Source organism: Tamandua tetradactyla, chromosome 11 (genome assembly GCF_023851605.1).
Source record: "Tamandua tetradactyla isolate mTamTet1 chromosome 11, mTamTet1.pri, whole genome shotgun sequence".
Classification (NCBI taxonomy): domain Eukaryota; kingdom Metazoa; phylum Chordata; class Mammalia; order Pilosa; family Myrmecophagidae; genus Tamandua; species Tamandua tetradactyla.
The window spans coordinates 61,464,859-61,480,468 of NC_135337.1; the positions used below are offsets into that span (position 1 = coordinate 61,464,859).

The 15,610-nt window shown below is 38.8% G+C and overlaps 1 protein-coding gene across 2 annotated transcripts in view; it reads right to left on the reverse strand.

Moving 5' to 3' along the window:
• Window positions 1–15,610, reverse strand: part of CACHD1 (cache domain containing 1) — a 222,435-nt gene that overhangs the window by 114,470 nt on the left and 92,355 nt on the right. The window lies entirely within an intron of this gene.

The window sequence follows — 15,610 nt, forward strand, 5'->3', positions numbered from 1 at the left end:
CTACCCTTTCAGGGCTCATTGAGAGGTTCAAATTAAGCAAGGAACATATAAAACCCAGGATAAACGCAGGGATTTTTTCTTATTGTTATACCCCAGCCATTGGACTAGAAAATAAATGTGGTGGTGATAAGAAATAAAGTGAGGTCTAAACTTTCTAACAATACAGCTATAAGTAAAGAGGGTGAGACTACATGAACATTAACCATTTTATTCATTTAACTCATCTTCAGGCTTAATCCTACTTATGAAATCTGGCATAAAGTTTGGGGGAAGAAAACAAGCATTTTTCCTTAGATTAACAGCAATATGGCACAAAGGGCTTAGGCTTCGGAGTCAAACAAATCTGAGTTAAATCCAGCTCTGCCACTTACTAGCTAAAGGAAACCGGATAAATTATTTCTCTAAGCCTCAATTTATTTACTGTAAACTGGGACTAATAATACCTGCTTCGTGATATTGTTTGAGGACTAAATGAGATAAGGTTTGCAAAGTATTGAGCACCTAACATACTGTGACACAGAAAAGGTAGTGGCAATCGTTTATCATCATTGAGGAACTTAACAGTCTTGGCTCAGGCACTCTGAACAGAGAACCCAAAGAACACACTCTGTGCTGGTGGAGGAGAGGGCATGGTCAACAGGCCAGGGTGGATATGTCAACTCAGGGCCAGGATCCTTAGTGCAGCTGCCAGGGCCTCTCCCTAAGCACTGTGTCATGCAGGTTGGATAGTTACAGTCTTAGGCAGCTCAGGATTCTTCAGGGGTCCTTTTTTCCCTAAATTTAAGGATCTGATAATGACTTTACCCTGAACAGCATTTTACCCCTTTCAAAGCATTTTTCCCTGAGTTATCTCCTTTAGGCCCAACAACAGCCCTGGGAGCCAGGCAGGACAGCTTTCCCTTCTCCATTATCACCACCAAGGAAATCCAGGGCTCAGTTGTTTGTCCAAGTTCACACCTGCTAAAAGCACGAAGAGGAGATAGGTATCGTGTAATCCCTGGCTCAGTTCTCTGTTGCTACACAGCTTCCCAAATTGCCAAAATATATTAACTCTCCAAGATCAATTCATCTAAATTCTGCTCATTCTTCCAGTCCTGGCCCAATTTCTGCCTCTCTGCAGCCTTCTCAGGTCCTTCTGTTCCAAAATTTTCTAGGACTCATCATCAGTTCCACTCATATGCTGCCTCAAATTATTGATGCTCTTTCCTCATTTAAGGAGACCATTTCTCCAGCAGATCTATAACAACAATAGTTAGCATTTACTCATTGCTTACCAAGTGCCTGGCATCATGTAAAGTACAACTTCACATGATACCTTTTCATCTCACCTCAACCCTAGGTAACCACTACATGCCATTTTTATAGATGGTTCCATTGGATTAAGTTGCTTAAGGCCGCTTAACTAATACACAGAATAATTAGATCAAGTCCATGCCCTTTAACCAATACACTATGCGTTTTAAAAAATCTTTAATATACTGGCTAGCAATCAGATGGAACTTAAATGTGTTCAATACTGTAAGCATTTGCCCTCATACAACAGACCCCTACTGGCCATATAGGAAAAATCCGCTTCAAATTCTAGAAAGACAGATACCCTACAAATGCAGGTCATATCTGGTTCAAGCCAACCACAAGTTTAGGCCCGTGTGAGTCCTGATCTTTCTTTATCTGCCTTCTGGAGAACATCAGCTGCTTTGGAGCAAGTGCTGGCAAAAAATAAAAAAAAGGATACTCGTTCAGAAAGGGTATCCTTGACGGCAACTGAGCATAGTTGTTATGAGGCAGCTCATGCACTACAAGCTTTGGCCTTAGGAAATTACTCCTTTGAGCAGAGACTGGGCACAGCAGGCAATGATGTAGGACAAGACAGATGAAGATCTAGAGATGAATTAGGGCCAGTCTGAATTTCCAATGGTCCATGAGGGCTTCAGGGTTGTCTGTCAGATGTGTGGGAACAGCCCATCCAACGAGAAGCGGGGCAGCCGCTGACAGACGATCTGCAGGTGGACCGGGAAGATTTATGTGCAAGGCCGTCTGTGCTCCGGGGTCACATACCCCGATCCTGAGAGAGCTGGGCTCTAGAGGAATGCAATGGAAAAAACAGAAGGCAAGTGCTGACATGCCAAAGAACCAGAGGAGGCAGAGGGCTGAGAAATGGTTGAGAGCAGCAGCTTCTCTCTTTAAGCACAAAGCAGGTTTGCTGTGAAGGGTTTAGGGGGAGGGGGATTGCTTTGGGCAGCTGTTTGGATTAGGTATTCCAGGACAGCCCTGGAAATATACATACCCGGGCCTCGTGAAAGGGAAGGTTATCAATTTAAGGGCTCAATGGGCTCTTGCCCTATTTTTCACCCCACTTCTACCCTTAATGACCTGATTACAACAAAAGCAACAACAAGAAGGGCAGGCTTCAGTCTATTTCTCCTCACTTCACTATGAACCGAAGCCCCTGAGCTGAGGTTCCTCTAAACCTGAACTGAGCAAACTCAGGCCTGCAAAGTTTACAGCTTGTTTCTTCACAACAAGGAAAAAGGAGTTGAACCTAGTCTTGACCTTAGGAACAAAGGACAGGCTGAGAATTGGGAGGGAGGGGGAAGAAGGAGCCATAGCAGATAGAAGCATCTCTAATATTTTACTTCATAACTTTTGAGATAAGTTTGCACTGAATATTAATCAAGGAGAAGAAAGTTAAAAACAATTCTGGGTTTGTGAACTTAGGAATTCTCTGGTGACTTGTGAAGGACAGACACAACCATGGGAAAAGAAAGCAAATCCAGTCTCTTTACTCTTTGCATGTAAAGCTCTTATTTAGATAGAGTACAACCATCCGTGCGTATCTTAACATCAAGTATAACTCAGAAGCATTCCAAGTAAAAGGACAGCAGCTAGAGGACTTGGGGAAGGACTGCTTGGGAGGGGTTTGGGAACCTGCGATTCCACTCTAGCCCAGACTTATCGCTCCCACACCCAGTGTAAATAATATTCCACGACGACCCAACCTTGCAACCAGGGCCAGACCTGGCATGCCGCAGGCACTCAGGAAATGTTTGTTACTGAAATGAAGGATGAAACCTGACCCAACCTCTAGTTAGAGACCAAAGGACCAGAGCATTTTGTGGTTCCTCACAGGCCCCTTTGAGAGCATATTGATCAAACACTTGCCAGCTAATGTAATTAGCTCAGTGATGAAGCGGAAAGATGACACTGGCAGGGAAACAAAAATCCGTTACCACTAAATACTTCCTTAGTTTTGCACTGGCCAAGAACTTATTAAATCCAAGTTCTGAGAAGAAGGTCCTGAGACACAATGACCTTGTGTCATTTTTTTTTAAATCTAAATGCTTCCATTTTACCTTTCTTGGTAATAATGTTGACCTTACTTGCCTTTACAATGGAATATAACATTGTGATATTTTAGGACTTCAGTGATACACAGTTCTTCTAAGGACAGGAGAGGTCAATTATAGTGAAGAAAAAGGTGTCTTCTAACTCACCCTGTTACATAAAGATAAGCCAGTGCAAGACAAAACCCAATGCATTGTGTATTTACATATTTGGAGGAACAAATTTCCACAAAGTAGATCCCCCTTAAAACCAAGGAAAGGAAGACAATACAAGAGAAAGCATGGGCTGAACATGTGATTTCTTCAGCTGCTGAGGAATGTCCTCCAATATCCCTATCACTTGAGTCTCGAATATGGCATGACAACCTTGGAAGGCAGGATGAGGTCCTGCCTTCCAACAACGAAGCCTCCTTGTGATGTGCCATGTCATTCAACAGAGAAAAGGCATTTCTTGGCTTCAGTGTTTAGCTTCTGAAACAAAAATGCTACAATAGGGACAAACATTTTACACAACTCACATCACCAGGTCCACAGACTAGAATGAGTGCTGATTTTGAGGGAGAAGTTATTATTACTAATATGATTTGGAAAAAATTAAAACAACCAAACACCCCCCCACAGCACTAAGATGAGGTGCAAATGTTGTATGCTAGTGCTGAATGCACTGCCTACTACTAAGACATGCTAGAAACAACAACAAAAAGCAATGTTTCCCATGCGGGTTGCAAACCTGAGGTATGAGGATATCTGCCTCAACCACAACAATTTTCTTATTTCCTTCTCTGAGCTGTTCTGTGTGTTCCCTTGCCAAGCTGTATCTGCTATCATTCTCTAACTCACAGTTGGATTTAGGAAGGTCTTCTCATCCCCTAACAGGGCACATGCAAACAGGAGAACTGGGACATGCCTGCTGTCCACGGGCTGTGGATTTCCATAGAATTCACTGTCACATGATATGTCCCATCTGTGTGTGTGACACTCCCTGATGATTTTGCAGGAGAATCGGCATACACTGCCCATAAAAAAGACTAAAGTCTCCTTGTATAAAACCTAATGAGAAAGCCCAGGAACAGCAATTTCAACGCGATTCCTAGCTGCCTAGAGTCTTCTGATATTAAAACAAAATTACAATTCTTGGTAAACTCCCAAATTTAGGCTACCATGTGCTGTTTCATGGGTCTAGATTTTCCAAGTATATGTAAAGCATTTAGCCAATTTGAGGGTTCTTGGTATTAGTAGCAATTAAGTTCTAAACACATCATTACCACCATTTCCTATTGCACCAAGGAATATATTAAGCATGGTGAGGGGCTCCGTTTTTAAATCGCTCACCAAGTCTTATAATATATTCTGAGTCAAATTGTTACATATACATTCTGCCAGTGCAGCTGATTTGTGGTTACTTTGTCTGTAGGATCAGCCATGTGGGTAGATGATTGGGGTGGGGTCGGGCTGGAGAAGTCTTAGTGCTACCTTCTTGTCAACATTTTCGAATATCATCCAACCTTGAGATACTTGGAAATATGTGTCAAATGGGTCTGAGTCTTTCCAATTTTTGTGGAATGTTCATTTCTCGTGATAAAATCTTCCTGGCCTTTAGAATGAAGACCTAGCCTTGACTGATTCCCTTCTAGTCAAATGAACTTTGCAGTATTTGAGTAAAAAGCCGAGGCCCATATTTTTTCGAGGATCTGCTCCACTGAAAGAAGGCATTTGCACACATACAGTTCGCAGTTCTGTGAAGCAAAAGTTCCAGCTGAGGCAGAGAAGATACATCACTGCGGGAGCTTGCTTGTCCTTCTCTGCTCTGCCCCCAAAGCTCCACCTTCCTCTCTCCTGGCCACAGCCTACCTATGCTCTCCAGCTCTGCCTGTTTGCAAAAACCCCCACCCCACCCTTGTTACTCGAGAAATAGTACCAGCCCCTTCATTTGTTCCTTTACAAACAGTGGGAACACAAAGCCTGGGAATCAAGGGAATGAGGAAATGGGGCTTTTGTCAAAACAACACAAAAAGCCTACAGGCAGCATCTTCATGTGTGCTGGTGCTGGTTGGTGGTGAGGGAGAAACAGAGATTTCATTTTCAATAGTTGATACAGGTACATAAAACACAAGTATAAATATAAACACTGCATAAAGACCATACATTTGTATAGACTGCATTTCACATATGTACTGGTTTGACTCTGTTATGTATCCCAGAAAAGCCTATGTTCTTTTAATACAATCTTGTGGGGGCAAACCTATTGTTGGGTGGGACCTTTTAATTAGGTTGTTTTCATGGAGCTGTGACTCCACCCATTCAAGGTGGACCTTAATCCACTTGCTTGAGTCCTTTAAGGGAGAGACATTTTTGGAGAGAGTTGAACGAAGCTAACAGAAACAGAAACACTCTGGGAGAAACATGCAAAGCACCCACAGAAGCCCAGAGGCTTTTGGAAAGCAGGACAAGCAGATGTCACCATGTACCTGCCCATATGACAGATGGACCCTGGATGCCAGCAGCTTTTCCTCCAAGAAGGTATCTTCCTCTTGATGCCTTAATTTGGACATTTTCATGGCCTTAGAACTGTAAATTTGTAACCTAATAAACCCACATTGAAAAAGCAAATCTATTTCTGATATATTGCAGTCTGACAGTTTTAACAAACTGAAACAAATTTTGGCACCAGAGAAGTGGGGTGCTACTGAGTTTGCAAATACCAAACATGTTGGAACAGCTTTTCAAATGGATAAGGGGAAGATTCTGGAAAAATTTCCCCTTATAATGTGACGAGATAACAAAAATGTGAGGAGATTTATAACATTTATTTATTTTATAAAGTGAGATTTATAAACAAATTTATTTATTTTATAAAGTGAGAAAATTTATAAAAAAGACCTATACTGCATTAAAGAGACTGTTGGTAGCAATATGTTCTCTAAAGGTGAGACCTGAAACAGAAATGATGAATGCGTTGTTGCAAACTAGAATGACTGTGACCCTTGTTTTAAAGTGACAGAGAATTTGGCAAAATTGAGCACTGGTGGTGGATGGAAGGGAGAATTTGCAAGTGGCAAGCTGAGGAAATTCCCAAATAGCATGGCTTCTCCTTGCAGCCTACAAGAAAATGCGAGAGGAAAGGGATACGCTGAAAACTGAACTCTTGGGTATAAAGTAACCAGAAACTGATGGCTTGGAAAATTCTGAGCTTCTGGAAAATAAGACCTCAGAGAATATTGCCCCATGCGAGGATTTAACCAAACATGGAAGCAGCCAGAAAGGCCAGAATTGGAAATGCAGTTATCCAGGAAGGATCTGTAGAAAACCCTATTGTCTGATGGTGGGATCCCTATTTGCTGCATGGAAACCTAGCAAGTTTGTTGTGGGATCTGTATAAATAGAACCACTGCCAGCCTAGACTAGCGGGGACAGACTCAAGGAAAAATGACTTCAAAGGCAGATTCATGGTAGCTAAGGTCTGGAGCCAAGAAACCTTAGATCAGGAGAGTGGCCCCACCCATGCACATGGAAAGGGTGAGTTTGCCACGGAGTTTACAGAGGGTGGGCCTTCTGCCCCATTGTTCAGCAAGATTTTTGCTGCCCCAGGCTCCAGAGGGGGTGGAGTACACTGCCCAGGAATTGGGGACAGCCTGGCCAACACCCCATTGTTCTGAAGGGGTTGAGAGTGCCCTGGGGATGGCAGAGAGTTTGGGTGCTGCCCCAATGCTTGAAGAGGGTGAAGCCAAGAACAAGGTGGTCTCCTCTAATGCTAGGAAATGTTAAAACCCTCACTTCAGTGCTTGGAGAGAGCAGGGCCACTGCATAAACCCATGAAGAGGGTGGGACTGCTGCTCTCTTAAGTCCTAATGATAAAATATCATTCTATAAAGGACTCTCAGACTTCAAAATCTAATGGAGTTTGTCCTGCAGGATTTCGGAATTCTTTGGGACCACTGACTCTTGTTTTCCTTCCAATTTCCATCTATGGCAATTGGAATGTTTATCCTATGACTGTCTCTCCTTTGAATATTGGAAGCAGACAACTTGTTCTGATTTTCACAGGTCCACAACCAGAGAAGAATTTTCCCTTAGGACAAATGACACCATAATTGATTTTTATAAGACTTTGTACCTAACATTGTTACTGAAATGGTTTAAGGCTTTTGTGATATTGTGATAGAATGAATGTATACTGCATATGGAAAGAACATGTCTTTTGGGGTCCAAAGGGTGGAGTATGTTGAATCTGTTATGTACCCCAGAAAATCCTACGTTATAATCCAATCTTGTGGGGGGTCAGACTTATTGTTGGGTGGGACCTTTTAATTAGGTTGTTTTCACGAATATGTGACCCCATCCATTCAAGGTGGGTCTTAATCTTCTTGCTAGAGTCCCTTAAAGGAAAATATTTTGGAGACAGTGCAGAGCTGAGAGAAGCTGAGAGAAGCTAAGAGAAACAGAAATACCCTGAGAGAAACAAGCGAGGACCCCAGAAGCCCAGAGGCATTTTGGAGAGCAGCACAAGCAGATGTTACCATATGCCTTCCCATGTGACCTTCAAGAAGGTATCTTCCTCTTGATGCCTTAATTTGGACATTTTCTCAGCCTTAGAACTATTACTTTGTAATCTAACAAACCCCCTTTGAAAAAGCCAACCCATTTCTGGTATACTGCATTCCAACAGCTTTAGCAAACCGAACCCATACATATAAACAATACCTGTATACCGCCTCTTTAAGTGCGCAGAGTGCATTGCATAAAATGTGTGAGTATACAGAGTGTGCGTGTGTGTGCATGCAAGAGCATCTCAGCTTATCTCAACACCAGGCACATACATTTGCTAAGGTACAATATGTACCCCTGAAGTCAGCTGGTTTATATTTAGTACAGGAATTAAAGCTTTCATGGATGCATGCATACATATTTTAACTGCCAAATATGTACTAAGAAAAAGAACATATGCTGTAAATATATTTTCCTTAAAGTACACGCAGGGTTGCTAAATACTTCAAATTCCAAATTGCCGCATCTTAAATAGCAAGAAGGGTGGCTGGCAGGCTGTTTCCCCTTTCCCTGCCCACCTTGTTCCTTCCCTAAGAAGGTAACAAGGGACTATCCCATGAATCCTTAATTATTGTCAAAGTTTCATATGGAGAGAAAAACCTGGGGGTTCTGAGAGGTATCTAAGGTTTGCTACATCCTCTAGGAAAACTGTACCAACAAAAGGTTTACAAATCACAGTTCCCTTTTAAGAATGCCAATGAGTCACCATTTTCTTCTTGCAGGTGACGGAAGGAAGCTCATTGTATTACACTTTAATCCTACACATACTCTAACAGCTGCAGTTTTTCACTCAATTAGCTGAAAGTTCTTATTTAGGGGGCACTTATTTTTAAAAAACAAACAAACAAAAACAAATAGTTCAATAGAAATTCCACAATGACACAAATTATAACCAACTGTCTTAAAGTTATATTAATAAAGGAATAATGATGAATTATAAGACAAAAGGGTCACCAAGGACTTCATTTATTTTTATATCTTGTTTATGTTCCTTTAGGAAAATCCATTAGTAATATAATGCTCTGCAGCAGGAGGCTCACATTATACCCTTGTGATTTATTAGAGTTAAAAGGCTTGTCCAGTTGAGAAAGTGTCTCCCACTGCTGTTTAACCTAGGGCAACTGAGCATTTAAAACGTGATCTTTTCTTCATTTAGCAGCTAAGTTTTCATCACAGTACTTACAATGTTTAGACATATTATTTATCTTATTCGAGTTGATGTGCAAGACTTTTAAGAGAGAATAAACAACCTTCCTCTTAAAAACTGAAACTCTCTAGAAGAATCTGCAGTGTCAAAAGTAAGGAAAGCCACAACACAGTGGTTACTGGTATGGATTTTTAAGAGACCATTTTGGTTAAAATCCTGACTCTATCACCTACTAAATACAATTTGAAGAAATTAATCAATGTCTCTAAGTCTCACTTTCCTCAACTCTAAAATGGGGGGAGGATTGTATTCATATTACATGGCTGTGTCTAAAAATTAGATAACCCATGTGAAGCAATGCAGCATAAACCAACATGAACTGCCAAGTCAAAGAGATGATCGTCTCCAAAATTCAACTACTGATTTTTGTAACCAGATCCCATTTATTCAAATTCTAGAAAAACATATGCAATTTGAACATGGCACACTATAGTTCTCCACACTAGATGAGATCCTTAGACCATTTAGGTCAACACTCTGCCTCTTGTAAATATGATCAAGAAATATTTCCTAAGGAGGACACTTCTATCCTTCGGGGCATCCTCTACACGAAGTTAGCAAGATGTACTAAATATATGAACACAAGTTTGCTGTGATTTAACTATGTTCTTGGGATAAGGTCTTTAGGAAAAATTGCAATGTTCCATGCATTTATCTTCCTACAATGTCAAGTATATAGTAAGTCCTCAACAAATGATTGCTGAATTCATCAACTGCCTACCTCATAGGAGGGATATGCTCAGAAGCACACAGAGATGACAGTCTAGTTTATACATTCATTCCCCAATATCCATAAAGTGCTACAGTATGAATTATTCTGACATGGTCCCTGCACTTAGGAGTTTACCTAATTTATATTCTTAGACTAGGGGGAAATAAATTCTACAAAATTTCTCCCTACTATAAAAATATTTAAAGTTTCCTTACCTCTTCCAAAGTTTAAGGAACATCCTAAAATCCCAACAGGTTTGTGTTTCTTTTCAAACAATTCAAACCCAACCTTGCATGGTTGTTTCTGGAAAGCAGCAAGGTGCAGAGTATGGTTCTACATTGTCCCTTTTTCGTAAGGAACATCACAGAGAACATAAACCCTTACCCTAAGCTCCAGTATATCAGGAAAGGTCAACTGCTGGGCAAGGAATAGGGAGAAGGACAGAATCCGGTCCCTGTTAACAGCCTCCACAGCATCAACCACACCTCCAGGAATAAAATTTTGAAGCATATAGTGGAACACTTGAATTCAAAATTAGGTTCTCCAACTTCTTACCTGGGTGACTTGGGACAGGATACCTCTTTGTGCATAATTTTCCTTGCTAGTGTGTGTGTGTATGTGTATGCATGTGCGTTTCTTTTATATGTGTGTGCATTAGTTTATTCATGCAACAAATACTTCCTGAATGCTTACCATATACCATATGTAAGACTTTTCTAGGTGCCCATCAAGGAACTAAACAAACAAAAACTTCCTGGCCTCATCAAGATTTTCTGCTAGAAAAGATACACAATGAAAAATAAAACCCAACATATACAAATCCTAAGTGATAAATTCTAAGGAAACAAGTAAAGCAGAGAAGGGAGGTAAGAAGTGACTGACGAGAGGGCATATATGAAATTTATAAAACGATGGTGAAAGAAGGCCCTATTGAGAGGTACATTTGACCCAAGATTGAAAGCATGTAAAGGAGTAAGTCAGGGGACTATATGAAAAAAGATTTAAGCACAGGGCTTAATTACTAATATGCATTCAATAAATAATGCTGATTACTATCATAGCTAGAACAGTATAAACAGAGAAAGCCCAAAACTAGGATTATAAATTCTTCCTCTGCTATTTATCACTTCTATGAGACTTTGAACCATTTATAATCACATCTCTGATATACAGTTCAGTCATATGGAAAATAGGGATAATGTTATGTGCTCTGGCCACAAAGTCATTAAAGGGATAAAATGATAAAATATATGTGAAAACATTAAAAACATCGGTAAAGCGCCACTATCACATCTACTTTTAGACTCTATCTTTGCAAAATGACAGAACAACAGCACCATCTTCTTAACAAAAATCCAATGATTTGATAGGTAGCATGGTAGGAGTGTTTCTAAGATAAAAATTAACTTCAATTCTGTAATCAAACCAAGAAAAGTAAAAGCTGAAACTGGTTGATTTCCAGTCAAGGAAACCTAAACACTAACCAGGTAAAACGTGCTGGGGCACTGGTTTGAGAGAACAGCCATCTGTTCTGGTCTTTGGCCGATTCATCATAAATTCCCCATTTGGGTGGCCTCATTACCTCTTACCTTTTTTTGCCTTCCTACATTATTCACTCACTCAACAAACATCAAATGAAAACTTCCATAAACTCAGAGCCAAGCATGGATCTGGGTAAGAGGGCAGAACTAAACCAGGTTCCAGCCTGAACAAATCCCCTGGGACAGATGGGAGGAAAGGTTGGGGGCAAAGAAAGAATGGAATCCACCCATCCAACCTCCAGGGTTCCTTTAGTCTGGACAAGTCTGAGCCATGAACGTACTTCACTAGGGAACTGTAAACAAAACGAGAGTCCTCAGGCTACCACCACACTAGTTTACACTTGGCAGGGCAATCCCAGAACACATCCAGATTCTAGAACTATAAACATTGAGACGCAAGTACAAATCTGCTGACTAGTTATTCAATGCCTACCAGGTGGGAGTGGGAATTCAAAAGCAAGAATTCCTCATGCTCCATCTCTTCCACATCTCCTCTTCTTGTCTAACCCCCTGTCCCTTTTGTCTCTCTGGTCCAACACACAGTTCAACAATACAACCAAATATTTCCCCCATGAAGAAATTCTGGGAGAAGAAACAGAGTTAATATAAAATACAAAGCCAATATAAACTCCATGCCCAGTCTGCCTCTTCTTAGCTAGCTTGGGCCTTTCTGTGATCATTCTCTCTTGGAAACTCCTTTACAGTTTACAGAGCTTGTCCTTTAGGCCTCACTTAGGAGGACTAAATAACAGTCTGAGAAATGGTGATCCTCTCATTCACTGACCTTCATATGCACACACTATAACCCTTGCATGTTCTGGAAGCAGAACACAAAATACTAAATGCCTACCTGTAGCAAGTACCTAATCTATGAACATTTTCTAAAATAAGTATTTCCCTCATTTTTACAGATGGAATGGATGCAGGCACCGAAATATTCTGTCAAAAACCAAATACAATCCTACCTGGAATTTAGATTTTCCATCTCCATAAATGAAGCTCTTTAGTTCCCCAGGTACCCTAATAAGAGACTCATTAAAACAAAACAAAAAAGAAAACCTTTCTACTGTTTCCCATGACTTTTAAGGTTCCAGAACTTCTAGCCTGCAAATTCTAATACACTAGTTAGAACTGAATATTATATTTTAGCACATAAAGAGCCAACTCTCTCAAGTTGACTCTCAATTCATACTTTAAGGAAAAGCTATTTTATATCTGTAGACCACAAGTAAACTGTTTAGCTGCACAGCATCTCTCCCCTACTGTGAAGCAAGAATATAATTTTGTGCAAGATCTGTATCTTGCTTTACAGATATACTCTAATCTACTGATTTGACTTGATCCAAATTCTCCATGATTGGAGCTTTGAGGTAATAATTTAAATCCTTAAATACCCAGGTAAAAGGATAATCTGAGATATTTGTATCCACTAAGTATCAATTTCTTATGAAACGAATATGCTTCTTCTTTACTATGTTCCAGTGAATGACACCTGATGAAATGACACATCTAATTTTAAATCTTTCATGTAGAATTGTCAGTATCAAAGAACAGCTCATAAAAATAATTAAGAAAAACCAGACTTCTGCCAAAATCTATTTTTTTAAACTTTTTTTATTAATAAAAAAATTAACAAACAAAACATTTAGATATCATTCCATTCTACATATACAATCAGTAATTCTTAATATCATCACATAGTTGCATATTCATCATTTCTTAGTACATTTGCATCGATTTAGAAAAAAAAATAAAATGATAATAGAGAAAGAAAGACTATACATACCATACCCCTGACCCCTCGCTTTCATTTACCACTATTTCAAACAGAATTTATTTTAACATTTGTTCCCCCTATTATTTATTTTTATTCCATATGTTCTAATCTTCTGTTGATATAGTAGCTAAAGGGAGCATCAGACCCAAAATCTATTTTAAACGCTAGACTGTTTGGAAACAACTTTGGAGCCAGAAAAATTATCCTTAGATCCCTACCCGAATCTACATATATGCCTGGAGAAGTCCATCTAAGGGAACGAAACTGAGATTTGATTACAGATGGATTAGAAGTTTTAAGTTTACTGAAGTTAACTGCCTGCAAAACAAACAAACAAACAAAAATCAGCACTATCAGAGGAAAACAACACAATCCAGAGTATCTTACACTATCTAGGATATACCCCAAATTTTTTGACATATGAAGAAACAGTAAAATATGACCAATTCATAAGAAAAATGACAATCAACAGAGATCAACTCCAAAACATTTTCACATGTTGGAGTTAGCAGATCAGATTTCAAAGCAGTTATAAAATCTCTGCAGAGAAATAAAATCCATAAACATGAAAACTCTAAAACTAAAAATTAGAGTATTGGAAATTTAAAAAATAATATCACTAGAAGGGTTAACAGCAGAATGGAGATAAGAAGAGTGAACTTAAAGATATGTTAATAGAAATTATTCTACTTGAGATCAGATTAAAATTAAAAGAAGAAATAGAGGCATTGTTTCAGGGACTTGTAGTAAAATATCAAAGTATTTGGCCTATATGTAACCAAGAAGAACAGAAAATGAGGAATAAAAAATATTAGAAGAAATAATTGCAAAAAAACTATGCCCAAATTGATTAAAGATGATAATTTGCAGATTCAGGAAGCTCAAAAACTACCAACTAAGATAAAAGTGAAGACTGCCATGTCCTGTTCTAGTCAAATTGCTGAAAACTAAAGATAGAAAGAAAAATCCTGAAAGTAGGGGAAGGGGTGTGGTGTGGCGGATGGCACTGCATACAGACTAGCAACATTTAAAACTTCACTGACTTCTCATCAGAAACTATGATAGCCAGAAGATAGTAGAAACATGTTTGAACTGCTAAGAAAAAAAAAAAATATATATATATATAAACAAACAATCCAGTCAATCTAGAGTTCTACCTCAAATGAAGTATCATTTAAGAATGAATGCAAAATGAGGGCATTTTGTGATTACAAAAAGTAATAAAAAATTAAGACAATTTGTCACCAGCAAACACACACTATAAGAAATGCTAGAGGAAGTTCTTTAGACTCAATACCAGCTAATGTTTTTACAGTAAAAAAGAGCATCAGAAATACTAAGTATGTGTAAAAATACAATAATAGTTTTAAGTTCTTTAAATATATGGACAGTTTGAAGCAAAAGCCATAACATTGTCTCATGAGGTTAGATATATTTGATGTAACATATACGATAACTGCAGCATAAAGGATGGGGGTGGAGAAATGATCTGCAAGGTTCTAGATTTTATATGTGTTATAATGCCGACTCTAAGTAGAAGGTCATCAGTTAAGGATGTACATTATAATTGCAAGTATAAGAAGCATACTTGTAAGCACAAGTAAAGAAGCATAACTAAAAAGCTATGATAGATTAACATGGAACCTAAAAAGAACTCAAAACCCCAAAAGAAAGCAGGAGGGAGGAGCTAAGACAAAAAACAGAGGGTAGAAATATAAAACAAATAATAAAATTGTTGACCCAAATCCAGCCATATCAACAATCAAAACTAAATGTTAATCGACTAAATATTTCCCCAAATGCTCCCAATTAAAAAGAAGAAGTTGTCAGGATAGTTAAAAAAGTAAGTTGACTATATGTCATCCCAAGAAACTATACTTTTAATAAAAAAGATATTAAAATTAAGTGGTTGTGAAAATATACCATGTAAACAGTAATCATAAGAAGGCTGTAGTGGCTATTTTAATATCAGATAAAGTAAACTTGAAGGAAAGAGTATCAATAAAACAGGTATAATGAGTGACATTCCATAATGTCGCAACTTACCAGGAAGATAAAATATGAAATGTGTGTGTGTGCACAATAAAGGAGCTTAAAATAAATGAGGCAAAAATGGACAGAATTAAAGGGAAAAACAGACAATTCCACCATTGTAGTTGATAATTATAACACTGCTCCTGGCGAATGACAGAATTAGACCAAAAAAATAATAATATTAATAATAATAATAATCAGCAAAGACATAAATAATCTGAACAACACTATCAACCACCTTAACTTAGTGTCTATCTAAAGAGAACTCAAAACTACAGAAGACACATTCTTTTGAAGTTCACATGGTTTATTCACCAAGACAGATCATATGCGGGGCCACAAAATCCAAGCCTTAATAAGATAAAAAGGATTGAAATCCAAAAGTGCCTAATTAAATTAGAAATCACTATCAACAAAATATCTAAGAGGACTCCAAACACTTTGGAAATT